Raw genomic sequence first — 14,709 nt, forward strand, 5'->3', positions numbered from 1 at the left:
CAGGAAACAAAGAGGGAAGAAAAAGTCTCTTGCCTCTTCGGCAGGTCCAGACTTTTCCCCGGACTCCCTCCCGGCTAGCCGTGGTGCACTAACCCCCTGCAGGCTGTGTTCATGCCGCCAACCCCAGTCCTCTCCCTGCGGTCCGACCGAAGACGGAGCCTCAGCTCCCAGGCCCGCCCGCCCCGGCGCATGAGCAAACAAGCCTGTCGGGCTGGTGTGTGCTGGTCGGCACCGATCCTCTGTGTGGGAACCTCTCCGCTTTGCCCTCCGCACCCCTGTGGCTGTGCTCTCCTCTGTGACTCCGACGCTCCCCACCTCCGCCACCCGCAGTCTCCACCCCGAAGGGGCTTCCTAGTGTGTGGAAACCTTTCCTCCACAGCTCCCTCCCACTGGTGCAGGTCCCATCCCTATTCTTTTGTCTCTGTTTATTCTTTTTTCTTTTGCCCTACCCAGGTACGTGGGGAGTTTCTTGCCTTTTGGGAGGTCTGAGGTCTTCTGCCAGCATTCAGTAGGTGATCTGAAGGAGTTGTTCCACGTGTAGATGTATTTCTGGTGTATCTGTGGGGAGGAAGGTGATCTCCGCGTCTTCCTCGTCCGCCATCTCTGCAGTAGACTATTGATGTAAGAAGAAAGAATGTCTGGATCATCAGGAGGTGCAGCAAGTTTTCATGAGTGTTTTAAGAAGTTCTGAGTCAGGAAAATGATTTTATGATGTCATGAATTGTCTTTCCTAGGTTGCCTTAGCTTTATCCATGGCCTGCCTTAATCTTCATCTGTTTAGTCCAATTCTAGAAAAATTTTCTACAGCAGACTTCGTGGCAAGAGCCATTTGTCAGAATTAGAGCAACATCAAGAAGATATGATGTTTAAGAGGTTGGCCGATTTATGAGGTGGTTACTAATTAATGTGTAATATAGAAAACTCTTAGAGGGAGCATTGGACAGGGGGAGACTAACATATGAAAAATTATTCCACTGTGTAACAGAGTGTTTGCCATTACCCACTATCAAAACAAATAAATTTAGTGGTCCATAATTATATTTTAAAAATAGAATGGGAGAGACTAGAATAGAAAATATCAGAGTGCCTCACAAATAGCAAGAAAAAAATATTTGATGTCACTTTAATTGTTCACAATTGTGGAGGCATTGGTCACGATGCAAAATGTATTTTTTTAACTTATTGAGAAAATTTCAAACATATAGACACCTGGACAAATATTTTAATAAATACCCATCACCCATTAACTCATGGGTAAATGTATCATCCACACTCTTAACTGTTTCACCATTTCATATTATTTTGAAGCAATATCAGATGTCACTTCTGTGTTTTCATTATGTATCACTAAAAGTTAAGGATATTTTCTAAATATCCTTAATATTTAAGGATATTTTCTATAATACCTTTATCAATTATTCCTTAATATCATCAAAGATCCAAAATGTGTTTCTTTGTGTCATTCATGATCACCATCTGCATTTCCCTTAGAAGAAGTAATGCCCTTAACACTACACGTGGGGAATTGACTCAGTATTAGGTGTGGGAAATTTATGACATCATTTCTGAGTTAGATTTTGATAGGGATGTAAAGTAGAATTCACCAGGCTGCTTTTAAATGTGGAGTCAAATTTTCCTTCATTCTGAAAGTAAAAAGAGAAGAGAAAATGGTATCTTTCCAGATTTTTCATCCTCCCTAAAATGTGTATCTCCTGAACAATTTACTACTCACTGATTTGTTGACCTTATCCTAACATCACTAAGATCATTATTTATGGATGTATTTACTATGGATGTTGCCTTGGATTTATTTAAGTATTCATTCACTGAAATTAAATGTCTATTATTTGCTGGATACCTATGGTGTACGCACAATCTCCTCTTTCCAGAAGCATAATTTAGTGATCGAGTCACAAATAAACAATTAATACCCCATGTGAAAAGCCACAGTGGAGTCTCTGTATGCTAGTAAGATAAAGTGGAGGATCTACTCTAGGCAGAGGAAAAGCATATACAAAGATAGAAATGTATAAAAGGTGTGGTGTTTTTCTAAAACAATGGAGAGGTTTGTGTGGTTTGATCTTAGCGTTTATGGGGGTGCAAAGAAGGAACAGTAAATGTCAGAAAAGAAGCTTTAGAACCAAATTATAAGGCATCCTATGTGCCAAGCTAAAGTCTAGACTGTATCTTGGAAGCAGTGAGAAATCTTTGAAGGCTCTTGAGCTTGGAATGACCTTTAAAATTTTTTTTGTAAAAATTAATCTTAGGAAGTGCTACTAAAAATGGATGAGGAGGAAATGTGGAGATCCAGAGTCCAACTGGGAAGCTACTGCGGAAATCTAAGAAATTTTTAATGAGTGATGAACAAATGCAGTGGCCTTGGGGGATGAAGAAGAGGGAACAAAATTGAAGAGGTTTTGGAATTAGAATAGAATAGTTGATAACCAAAAATATGATTTTTCTTAAAGGAAAGGGATGAGTTTTGATCATATGAGTTTTTTAGCTTGGAAGGCTGCAGAGTTTCCTTACCTGAGGTAAGGTATATAGAAGAAGGGGCAGGCGTGGTGTGTGGTGGTGTGTGGAGGGAAGGATGCTGAGTCATTTGTAGTTGTTATATTTCAGATACTAGGTTGTAGGCAGTCATTAATGGTGTATATCTGGGGCTCAGGGGAGAAGAGTGAGATAGTTGTGGAAGTAATCTGCATTGAAGTGGATAATCAAAGTGGATAATTACACTGAGTAAGATTGTCCAGGGACAGCTAGAAAAGAGAAGAGAAAAGAAATCAAGAGAAGAGAGAGAGGAAAGAAGAGCAAATGGCAGTGATTTTAGCCTTATTATTTTTCACCAGTGACCACAAAACCAATGAATCTCCCCTGCTGAAAATATGTTTATTTTGCTGTTTATTGCATGTTTTAAATAGTCAATGAGAGTTTTCCTGAGCACTTTCCTGGAAACCATGTATTTAAATCCAAGATGCTGGCTGTGTATCTTAAATACTTCCTCCACATTTATGATGAGGATATAAATGTGTATAATACACACCAAAATTTCTCGACTGTAGCAACCAGAAAACTGCCTTAGGCTAAATGTAACAACAAAGGAAGGCTTTGATGACTTCCTAAGTATGTCATCTCTTGAATTTCTCTTTATCCAGATGGTTTTTCATGATAGAAACACAAACTCAGTAGTGAAGCATTTTCACAAAGGATCTCTTCTGTCCCGATATTATTTGCCAAGTAAAGTTATTATATTTCAAAATATAATCAGACATGGACTGAGTAACTATAGCAGAATTGTCAAAGAAAGATCTGCCTAGAGCTATAAACTAGAATCACTTCTAATGAGGCATGGGGAGACTGTAGCTACTCCAGCTGGAAAGAGGAGAGGAAGGTAGAACTTAGAATATTGGAGGTGTAACAAGGGACCACAACAGATAGTCCAACACAGAACTCAATATTTTATGGTACTAACAAGGAATATGATGAGGCCCCCAAAGGTTGGTATGTGAACCATATAAAGCACATAAACTGCTGATTTAACTGGGAGTAGTTGACATAGAGAGTTATGGCTAGCTAAGGGGGCTCCTCCATAGAAATTTCCAGCAACTTTGTGACTTATTAAAACAACTAAATTTCTCTAAAACTGGAGATCTTTGGTGGGTATCCAAGCAAAACTCTGGATTCAGAGAACAAAATAGGAAAACACTGGCTGGGTCTGAGAAATTTAGGATTTAGGGGAGTGAAATTTTAGTGTTTGTATTCTGTATTTTATTCCTTGTGCCTTCTAGGGTTCTTTGATAAGGAAGTACCTGACATGCTGGCCTTGGTTCTGTACCACACTCAGGACTTGGCTGAGAAGCAGGGCTAAGGCTTACACCCAGGGGGATGTTGTTTGCTTCCTACTGTCCTCCTGCCTCTCTTTCCCCCCCTTTCCTGCCCCACTATGTTTCATCCTCATACAAGCACACAGTTTTTTGCATGCTGGTGAAAAGTGGCCTGTTTATTGGCTTCATCTCTGATTAGTCTTCTTACTAATCAATGCAGCCTTGAACAGCAGCTAATAAGAAGGGGGGTCAGAAGAACATGCTAGGGTGGACATTCTGTCCTCTGGGATAAGAGGTGGAAATATAAGAGGTGCATTTCCAGAAATAGGGAAATGATTTGATAACCAGATAAAGTAGAACTAGTCAATAGGGTGAGTCAGATTGTCAATGAGCGTCATGACACTGACCCTCAAAGGGAGGGTCTGGAGTTAGCTGAATATCACTGACCAGAATCAAGATCCATCTTAAAGACCAAAATGAAGCTGAGCTTGAGCTTGTTAAAGAGAGAATGGGGAGGAGGTATGGTGGTGTACAAAATGTTCTCTAATTGAGTCAAAGGAGTAACATAACTAGACAGGACTTGAAAGGATCTAGAAAAGGCATCAATGGCAAACATTCTACTTGATTTTTGTTTGCTCCAGACTTCTTGGCACATACGTCAAATTGCTCTTGTTTGTGAGGAATTGATTTAGACAAGAGATGCTCAAGTGTTCGTGTGCATCTAAATCTCTTAGAGAGCTCGTGAAAACATAGATGTCTGGATTTTACCCCTAGAGTTTCTACATTAGTAGGTCTGGAGGGGGGCCTAAAATGTGCGTTTTCTGAGTCCCCAGATGATGTTCATTCTGCTAGCCTAGGGATAGAAATATGAGAGCCACTGAAGCTAAATTTCTGTGTTTCTAAGAAGATTCTTAAGCCTCAATAATTTCAGGGACATTTACACTGCCAGAGTTTAACGTTGAAATCACAACATTTAACTATAGTATATTCTACCAAAATAAAATATTAAAACTTGTTTCTTTAGGATTGATTTGACTCCTTTACCTCAGTGCACGCACATGCTCACACGCTTCCTAGGACCTATGTTTGATGAATGACATTATGTTAGAGATAAATCGTGCTTGCTCCATCTTTAAGCTTAAATAGTTTTCCACTAAAATGGTTCTTTCTTCAACCTGTTGAAAGTTAGTTAATATCCACCTAAGCCAAATTTGTAGGTTTGCTTGCTCAGCTGTTAAGAGATATTTTTATCTGTATATATTAGCAGAGGAGAGGAATCGGATCTACACTACTTTGCTTTATTGGGACAAATGTTATTTGTATATTATTTTTAATAAAAAATTTGGAATTATGTAATCCATATAATTTATAGATCATCAAAATATAATTTATTTTGCCATTTGAGAAAGAAAACTTTTTCTGTTTCACTATATTCAATAACAAGGGAGCTCATTTGCTATTGCTCTGGAGTCCTGTAACTGTGATCATTTTGATCTGACTACCTTACAGAAAGAAAGACATCATTAAATAGCCTAGTTGTCTATATAAATAAATAAATAAATATTATATATAATGGTGTGTTGACACCATTATAAGACATTATAAGACTTAGCACTAGATAAGAACTAGGTTTTTAAAATGTATCGTTGGTTTATATATTCTATTCAGGTTAAATTTAAATAAGGAATGAATTATTGATATCAAATACACTTGAATACACCTTGCTATTTAGAGCTAGATAAAAAATTAAAATAAAAGTAGAAAAAACATAAAATTGGTGATTCTATGCTTTGTTAAGTATGAAGAGAGAGTACTGGAGACTCATGAGCTTGACAGAGTTCTCTTTATTTAATGCATCCTGAATGGAGAAATACTAGCTTACTGAAGTCCAGTTAATTCAAATCTTATCAACAGTAATTATCCATTCAAAAATGTCTGCCCCAGAGGTCAAGAGATCCATAATAGGGACAGCTACGCAATAGATCAACACTAATTCTAATAGTAGTAATAGCTAGTATTTATTGAGTGCTTATAATGTGTGGGGATTTTGAATGCATTATTTCAACTGATCCTCACAGAAATTTTTGTGCTAAATTCTACTGTCATCCCTCTTTACCCAATGTGGAAACTGAAGCTTACAGGACTTTCTTAATGACCTCAAAGGACAAGAAGCTAGTAAATGATAGAATCAGAATTTGAACGGAAACAATTAGCTTTCAAAGCCTATGAAAGAAAAAAATACTATGTTTTAGAGCTGACTCATCTGTCACTAGATGAATTGATTATGGTTCAAAACTCATTGCATGTTCATTAGTGTCTGAACCACAAAGTCTGTTCAGGCCAGATTTAGTATCATAAATTAGATTAAAGAATCATGCTTCAGCAAAATTAATTCAGGGCACTTAGAATACAAAATATTATGGTTTCTAGAATAGTGCTCTACCTATACTAAATGTTTAGTAAGTAATAGAGACAAAGAAGAAAGAGATGAACAGGCTTGGATGCTGTGATTGGACCTAGAAGGAAGATAATACTAAAAACTTTACTCAGATTGGGCACTCTCTCCAATGCTCCTAATATGGTACCTTGTACCTTCCTTGTGTGGGAATTGCAAGTCCTTTTCAGGTCTAATCTTCCTTCTCTCTGGAGTTCACCCTTCTTCTTATTTACCCTCTCATAAAAATAAATTCTCCTCTCCACTTCATATTTATCTAATATTTGTCTTTGCAAATGATGAAAGCAAATCAGACATTAAAAGTGGACCCGTTTTCATTAGTTTAACTCAAGAAACTGTGTAGCACATAAAAATCTCTCTGTCTGTCAAACAAAAACACACATATTTCCTCATAATGTACTTTTCCACAAGTACATATTTTATTCAATTTAAGTCAATGATTTTTCATTAATCCCCTATAGCAGTAAATGCAAATACCTTTTTAAGATTCAGTACCTGACTTCAAAGAGTTTACAATATATGGAACCAGCAGAATGACTCAGGTAAACAGAGTGATAATAAAAGCCCAAAAGCACAAAAGAGGCATGCAGAAAAGTATTAAGACTCAGAAGACAGGGGAAGTATAATGAGGCAAAGACTCACATGCTTTACTTACTATATAAAGATAGCTTAATATTGAAACAAGTTTTGTCCAGAAAATGAGTTAAAGATACTAAAAGTAAGCACAGTTTAGGAATATGTATTTATTTTATTTTTTCTTATTTAAAAAAAACTTTAGTTTTTTAGAGTAGTTTTTGGTTTATAACATTAAAACTTACAGAGATTTCTTTTTTGATTTTTATTTTATATTGCAGGATAGTTGATTAACAATGTGGTGTTATTTTCAGGTGTACAGCAAAATGATTCAGTTATACATATGTATGTATCTATTCTTTTTCAAATTCTTTTCCCATTTAGGTTATTACAGAGTATTGAGCAGAGTTCCTGCGCTATACAGTGGGTATATCTAGTTGGTTATCTATTTTAAATATAGTAGTGCATACAAAAGTTACAGAGATTTCTCACATACTCCCTGCCCTCACACGTGCATATCCTCCCCCATTATCAACATCACTCACCAGTTTCTTTTTTTTTTACCAAGGATGAACCTACATTGACATCCACCAAAATTCCATCCCATTAGGGTTCACTCTTGGTGTTGCACACTCTATGGGATTGGATAAAAGAATAATGATATATATCAAATATTATAATATCATCAGAGTATGTTACTGTCCTAAATATCCTTTGTCCTTTACCTATTCATCTCTACTGTCTCACCACCATCACTGCAAACACTAATCTTTTTTACTGTCTCTATAGTTTTGACTTTCCCAGAATGCCATTTAGTTGGAATTATACAGTATGTAGATTCTTCAGTTTGGCTTCTTTCACTTGATAATAAACATTTAAGTTTCCTCTGTGGTTTTTCATGATTTTGACAGTTCATTTCATTTTAGCGCTAAATAAAATTCAATTTCCTGGATGTACTGTAGTTTATTTAACTTAACCATTCACAAACTGAAGGATATCTTGGTAACCTCCAAGTTTCGGCAACGATGAATAAAGCTTCTATAAACATTCATGTGCAAGTTTTTGTACAGACATAAGTTTGCAACTCCTCTGGGTAAACACCAAGGGGTGCAAAGCCTGGATTATATGGAGAAAGTAAGTTTAATTTTGTAAGAAAATTCCAAACTGTCTTCCAAAGTGACTGTACCATTTTGTATACTCATCAGCATTTGTTTTTTCCAGTGTTCTGGATTTTGCCCTTTCTAACAGGAGCGTAGTGGTACAGCATTTTGTTTTAATTTGCTTATCAGTTTTATTGATCTTTTCAAAGAACCAGCTTTGGTCTTGTTGATTTTTCTCTATTGATTTCCTGTTTTCAATTTCATTGATTTCTGCTCTCATTCTTATGATTTCTTGTCTTCAGCTTACTTTGCATTTAATTTGTTCTTCTTTCTTTGGTTTCTAATGATGGAAACTAGATGATTGATTTTTGATCTTTTTTCTTCTCTAATAATATATGCATTTAATGTTATAAATTTCCCTCTAAGCACTGTTTTTGCTGTATCCCACAAATTTTGATAAGTTCTGTTTTTCATTTTATTTTAGTTTAAATATTTTAAAATTTCTCTTAGGATTTCTTCTCTGATGCATGTGTTATTTAGAACTGGTCTGTTTAATCTTGAAATGTTTGGGGATTTTCCAATTATCTTTCTGTTATTGATTTCTAGTTTAGTTCATTGTGGTCTGAGAGCAGACATTGTACAATTTCTCTTTTAAATTTGTTAAGGTGTGGTTTACAGCCCAGAATGTGGTCTATCTTGGTGAATGTTTCATGTGAGCTTGATAAAAATGTGTATTCTGCTGTTGTTGGATAAAGTAATCTATAAATGTCAATTATATTCAGTTAATCTATGATGTCGTTGTTTACCTATGTCCTTACTGATTTTCTGCCTGCTGGATCTGCCTGTTTCTGATCGGTGTTGAAGTCTCAAGTTATGATAGGGGATTCATCTATTTATCCTTGCAATTCTACCAGTTTTTAAAAATATTTACTTATTTATTTATTTTATTTTTGGTTGTGTAGGGTCCCAGCTCTGGCACGTGGGATCTTCATTGGGATCTTTGTTGCCGTATGTGGGATTCTCCACTGAAGTGTGCAGGCTTCTCTCTAGTTGCGGCATGCGGGCTCTCTAGCTGTGGCCCACGTTCTCAGTAGTTGCAGCATGTGGACTTAGTAGCCCTGCGGCATGTGGGATCTTAGTTCTCCTACCAGGGATCAAACCCATGTCCCCTGCATTGGAAGGCAGATTCTCAACCCCGGGACCACCAGGGAAGTCCCCTATCAGTTATTGCCTGGTGTAGTTTGATTCTCTGTTGTTAGGTGCATACACACTAAGAATTTGTTTTCTTGGATAACTGACTTCTTTAAATCATGTAATGCCTTTCTTTATCCCTGATAACGTTCCTTACTTTGAAGTCTGTTCTCTCCTAAAATTAATATAGCTACTTCTACTTTCTTTTGATTAGTGTTAACATGGTGTATTTCTCTCCATGCATTTATTTCTAATCTATATGTTTCTTGGTATTTAAAGGGAGTTTCTAGTAGATAACATACAGTTGGGTCATTTTTTTGTTGATTCACTCTGACAATCTCTGTCTTTTAATTGAATCACTTAGAGCATTTATATTCAAAGTGGTTATTGATACAGTTGGACTAATATCTACCATATTTACCACGATTTTCTCTTTGTTGCCCTTATTCTTTGTTCCTATTTTTGTCTTTCACTCTTTTTTCTTTTTATTCGGCTGTGTTGCATGGCTTGCAGGATCTTAGTTCCCCAACCAGGGATTGAACCTGGGCCTGGCAGTAAAAGCACCAAGTCCTAACCACTGTACTTCCAGGGAATTCCCCTCTATTTTGTGGTTTTAATGTAGCATTTTATATTATTACATTTTCTCTCATTTCTTAGCATATCAATTATACTTCTTTTCTTCCTTTTTTTTCAGTGGTTGCCCTAGAGTTTATAAAATGCCTTTACAACTAACTAGTTCAAACCCACTTTCAAACAATGCTATATCACTTCACATGCAGTGTGAATACCTTAGAATAAAAAAATAATTCTAATTCCTTCCTCTTGCCCTTTGTACCATTGTTGTCATTCATTTCACATATATATAGACATATATGTGCATCTGTAATTGAATACATTGTTGCTATTATTTTGAACAAACTGCTATCTGTTAGATCAATTAAGAATAAGAAAAATATTTTTATTGTACTTTTACTTATTCCTTCTTTGATACTCTTCCTTTTTTATGTAGACCAAAGTTTCTGACTTATTATTTTTTCTTCTCTCTGAAGAATTTCTTTTAAGGTTTGCAAGGCAAGGCAGGCCTACTGGCAACAGATTCCCTCAAGGTTTTTTTGTTTGTTTGTTTGAGGAAATCTTTATTCTCTTCACTTTTAAAGGATAATTTCACAGGGAACAGAATTCTAGTCTCCTGAGGTTTTTCCTCTCAACACTTTAATCATTTCAGTCCACTCTCTTCTTGTTTGCATAGTTTCTGAGGTAAAATTGGATGTAATCCTTATCTTTATTCCTCTGTAGATAAGGTTTTTTTTTTTTTCTGGCATTTCATCAGAATTTTTTCTTTAACTTTGATTTTCTCTAGTTTGAAAATGATATGCTGAGGTGTAGTTTTATTGGTATTTCTCCTGCTTGGTGTTTTTTCTGAGCTTCCTGGATCTATGGTTGGGTTTCTGACATTAATTTTGGCAAATCCCCAGTAATTATTGTTTCAAATATTTCTTCTGTGTCTTCCTCTCATTATTCTCCTTCTGGTAATCTCATTATGCATATGTTATACTTTTTGTAGTTGTTCCACAGTCCTTGGATATTTTGCTTTCTTTTTTATAATCTTTATTTTCTTTGCTTTTCAGCTTTCTAGGGTTCTATTGATAGATCTTCTAGCTCAGAGATACCTTCCTCAGCTGTGTCCTCTCTGCTAATAAGCCCATCAGAGGCATTCTTCTCTTCTGTTAGTGTTTTTTTTTTATTTCTAGCATTTCTTTTGGATTCTTTTTTAGGATTTCCATCTCCCTGTTTACATTGCCCATCTGTTCTTGCATGTTATGCACTTTATCCATTAGAGCCCTGAGCAAATTAATCATGGTTATTTTAAATGCTCAGTCTAATTGTTCCAGCATCCCTGTCATGTCTGGTTATGATGCTTACTCAGTTTCTTCAAGCTGTGTTTTTTGCCCTTTGTATGCCTTGCCAATTTTTTTTTTTTCTTGATAAGGGACATAATGTACTGGGTAAAAGGAAGTGCTCTAAATAGACCTTCAGTAACATGGTGTTAAGTTGTAGGGAAGGGAAATATTCTATAGTCCTGTGATCAGGTCTGAGTGTGTTAGTTAAACTGTACCTCGGGACTGTAAACTTCATAAGTGATTCTCAGTTTTTTTCTCCCCCGAAGGTGAGACAGGATGGCTAGAGTGGGCTGGATTTGGGTAAATCCCTTACACAAGTTTTTTAGGCTCTGATAATACCCCAGGAGGTTGGGCTTCTGACCTCATTTGCCCTGAGGGCAACCTTGTTAAGAAGAACAGAGTGCTCTGGAGTATTTCTAAATGGTTCATTTTCCACTCTCCCTGTGGGAATCTGGCTGAGTTCCTCTAGAAAAATCTTCCAACATTGTCAGGTCTCCCCTGTGACTGGGTGCCCCTGGAATTTTTAACTCTCACAGGTGTCCACACTGAGGCTTCAGGAAGTCTTCAATTCCAGTTCAAGTTTTCCTACTCAGGCCCTAGTTGCCATGGTGATCTCTGCTCCCCTGAGGCATGGCTTCTTCACATGGTGTGCACCTGTGTGTGTCTCTAACCTTAGGGGCAGTGGTTTTTCCAGCATCTTCCCCTTATTGTTCAAGAGAGTTTGTGACTTTATCCTTTTTTAAAAAGTTATTTATTTTTTAAATTTTTTATTGGAGTAGAGATGATTTACAATGTTGTGTTAGTTTCTGCTATACAACAAAGTGAATCAGTTATACATATATCCACTCTGTTTTAGATACTTTTCCCATATAGGTCATTACAGAGTATTGAGTAGAGTTCCCTGTGCTATACAGTAGGTCCATGTTGGCTATCTATTTTATATATAGTAGTGTGTATATGTCAGTCTTAATCGCCTAATTTAATCCCTCCCCATCTCACCCCCATCAATCAATGAAGATTTTTATCTGTTTTTAGGATGGAGTGGCAACTTCTAAGCTCCTTGCAAATGAAATTGGAAGTAGGATGCACAGCTTTAATTTTTATAATATTACTTTAGCCATTATAATTTTCTAATACATATGTCTTTTCTTCTTACCTAGAAAAAAAGAGGCCTTGTCTTTTTTACTTCCCTACTTAAGGTAAACACTAGCCTATTAAAAGCAGTGATCTTCCAAGATGTGCCATTTACCTTTACAGCCAAGTCACAAAAATAGATATCTTAAGATGCAACATAATAATTGGAAGATGAAGTGTTCCAGAATAGGCAGCTGTGGCACAAATGCAGATTAAGTGTTTCAGTCCAAAGATCCTAATACCATTGACAATGATAATAGCATGTAATACTGATTATGAATGCGTTAATTCATAAGTCAATGTATCATCACAATACTAATTATCAGTGTGCCACTGTGCCCCAGTATATGGAGAGATGCAGTCTACGCATCTCTGCAAAGACCTAAAAACAGTATCCCTTAATCCTTGATGCCCTTCCTTTTGCTCTCTAGCATGTACAAAATAGCAGCCTTGAAACTTAGCATTATATATCTAAAATTTAGTAGTTGTCAAGGTACAAATAAAATAAAATTATAAATATATTTCAAAGTTGACCTTAAAATGAATATTGGATATTAAAATGTTGCTCTGAGATAACGATTATGATGATGTAATTTTTTTCGTTTATTTAATGGATTGAACCTTTTGCCACTATTTCTGGCTTCTGAAATCAGGAAGGGAGTATATTCTCTCTTTACTGGCAATTAACTGAATGTACAGTTTTGAATAATCATTTGTAATTATTTCTTGGGCATGGTCCCATAACTTTCATCCAATTCCAAAAGCCTAGCATATGTGCTGTGCTTTTCAGTTAGGTTAGAAGTAGAAGTGTTTATAATATGGGGATTGGCAATTATTCCACTTGTAATAGGACCAGAACTTCACTGTGCCATGCAGATGTCAGCAAAGCGAAATGCTCTCCTTATAAATTCGGCAGCATACCATTTTACAGAAGTGGTAGCAGTCATCTTCTGCCAAACCTATCTGCAGTGGTCAAGATAGAAAGTATGACTATAGAGTCATTAAAATGTAATTTCCTTTCTGTGTGTGAGATTCACTAAATTCCATAACAATGAAAATTATAACAATATTGTAGAGTTGTTAAGATATGATCTCTTGGATCAATCAGACCCAGATTTTATCTAATCACTACTTTCTTTTAGAGTAAGCTTGGATAAGTTACTGAATGCTCTGGTCTTTAGCTTCATTACCTGTAAATAGGGTCAGTAAAGTTTCTTTATAAGGGGTCAGCTAGTAAATATTTCAGGCTTTGCTGGCCACAGGGTCTCTGTTGAAACTACTCAACTTTGCCTTGTAGAGCAAAATTACTCATAGACAGAATGCAAACAAATGGATGTTGCTCTGTTCCAATGAAATTTCACTTATGGGTATGCAATTTGAATTTCATGTAACTTTCACATGTCACAAAATATTATTATTAATTTTATTATGTTTCAAGCACTTAAAAATTTGAAAGCCATCCTTGGTTCATGGGCCACACGAAAACAGATGGCAGGCCAGACCCATGGGCCATATTTTGCCAAATCCTGATCTATAAAATGGGAATAATTTTACTAGCTCCCTTATGGAGTTCTGATGAAGAATAAGAGAGATAATGAAGGTAAAGTTCTTTGTACTATTTTGGCCTTTACAATTTTTATTCGAGTAAGTATGGTTTGTAGAAACTAGTCATCCTGAGAGTTAATGTATATCTTTCAACCCTGTTGTTACTCAGAATGGTTTTGTGTACCTCTTTGAGAAGTGGCTTAAGAGGCTGCATTAGACCCTCCTACTTGCTGAGAACCTGGCAGCAGTAGCCAGCAGGAAGGAGAGCACAAATGCATCATACGAAATCACGTGGCTTAGCTTGGTAGCCAGCCCCTTGGTGCTATAGTGCTTGGCTAATTCCAGGTTTCAGACAGGTCAGCAACAATGCTGAGGAAATCCAGTTTAGTGGGTTGAACAAGGTAGCAGGGGTCACACACATCAAGAAGTGTCCAAGTCAGTAAGTCATCAATACAAAGTTTCCTCATTATGAATACATTCAGAATTAGTCTAGTGAGCAGAGATTTACAGCAAGGATGCAAATCCAGTGGGAATCTACATGCTTAAGCTCAAAAATGAAGTATTAGACAAAGAGGACAGAGACTGATGTTGGCTATGACGATACATATTTGAGTTTCCAGTGCTCAACAATGTACCCTGCCTGCCAAGTTTACAGCAGTAAAACTTATTCCACTGGTGGAGAATATTGGTCCTGATGGGTCAAGGTGGAGCATTACTGGTATTGATTTGTTCAGGAGAGATTGTAGGGATTTAACATTAAAAATGTATAGGCCGGGCTGCCCTGGTGTTGCAGTGGTTGAGAGTCCGCCTGCCGATGCAGGGGACACGGGTTCGTGCCCCGGTCCGGGAAGATCCCACATGCCGCGGAGCGACTGGGCCCATGAACCATGGCCGCTGAGCCTGTACGTCCAGAGCCTGTGATCTGCAATGGGAGAGGCCACAGCAGTGAGGGGCCTGTGCACCGCCAAAAAAAAAAAAAAAAAAAA

Source organism: Delphinus delphis, chromosome 10, assembly GCF_949987515.2.
Source record: "Delphinus delphis chromosome 10, mDelDel1.2, whole genome shotgun sequence".
NCBI lineage: Eukaryota > Metazoa > Chordata > Mammalia > Artiodactyla > Delphinidae > Delphinus > Delphinus delphis.